This window comes from Mustela putorius, unplaced genomic scaffold (assembly GCF_011764305.1).
Source record: "Mustela putorius furo isolate JIRA1106 unplaced genomic scaffold, ASM1176430v1.1 tig00000129_pilon_pilon_pilon, whole genome shotgun sequence".
Classification (NCBI taxonomy): Eukaryota; Metazoa; Chordata; class Mammalia; order Carnivora; family Mustelidae; genus Mustela; species Mustela putorius.
The window spans coordinates 47,561,938-47,562,877 of record NW_025421290.1 but is presented as its reverse complement, the minus strand read 5'-3'; the positions used below and the strand labels follow the sequence as shown (position 1 = coordinate 47,562,877).

The following is a 940-nucleotide window of genomic DNA, read 5'->3' as shown; positions in this document are numbered from 1 at the left end:
CCCAGTGCAGAGCCTGATGTGGGGCTTCATCTCAACACCACAAGACAATGACCTGAGCTGAAACCAAGAGTTGGGATGTTTAACCGACTGAGCCATCCAGGAGCCCCTCCCTCATTCTTTATTTTTTTCCTTTCCACCACTTGTGTTAGACTTGTAGATAAAACTGTATGAAATTGCTGATAGTCAACCATTTTAGACCTACAAAGAGAGTTCAACTTAATATATTGGAGCTACTCTTTATTCTTTTTTTCTTTAAATTTACATTTTACTTTATGTTTTATTGTGTTATGTTAGTCATCATAAAATACATCATTAGTTTTTGATGCAGTATTCCAAGATTCATGATTTATGTACGACACCCAGTGCTCTATGCACTAAAAATATGAAACACTTTGTGAATTTGCATGTTATCCTTGTGTTGGGACCATGTTAATCTTCTCTGTCTCATTCCAATTTTAGTTTATGTGCTGCTGAAGTGAGCACAGGAGCTCTCTTTCTGTAATGCAGATCTTAAATTACTCTTTCATATTATCCACTTAAGTTACTTATTTTTTCTGCATTCTGTGTGATTTCCAAATGTCTGTTTTAGAGTTCAATATTTTTGCTTCAGTGTATCTATTCTATTTAACCTATTTAACTTTTCTACTTTAATGATTGTATTTTTCATTTTTAGAATCTCCATTTAGTTCTTTTTTAGATGTGACTTTGCGTTTACATTCAATCTTGTTTTTGTATGTAATTTTTCCCTATTTCTCTTTGAAGATTTTACATATGGGAAGTTTCTTCTAGTTTTTTCCTTTATTTCTGGTTTTTAAGGCGAATTTATCTCATTTGTTATGTCTATTGATTGTTACTAAACCTGAGTGATTTTTTTGCTCCTGTGGATTGTAATTTTTTGTTGTGAGCTCAACTCGAATGGGGGAGGGTTTCATAGGAGCCT

General features: G+C 33.3%; 1 non-coding gene across 1 annotated transcript; it reads right to left on the bottom strand.

Moving 5' to 3' along the window:
* Positions 1-376: 376 nt before the first annotated feature.
* On the bottom strand, positions 377-483 carry LOC123390619. Its single transcript, XR_006605155.1, has one exon. It is a non-coding gene; the product is annotated as a U6 spliceosomal RNA (small nuclear RNA).
* Between the last annotated feature and the right edge of the window lie 457 nt (positions 484-940).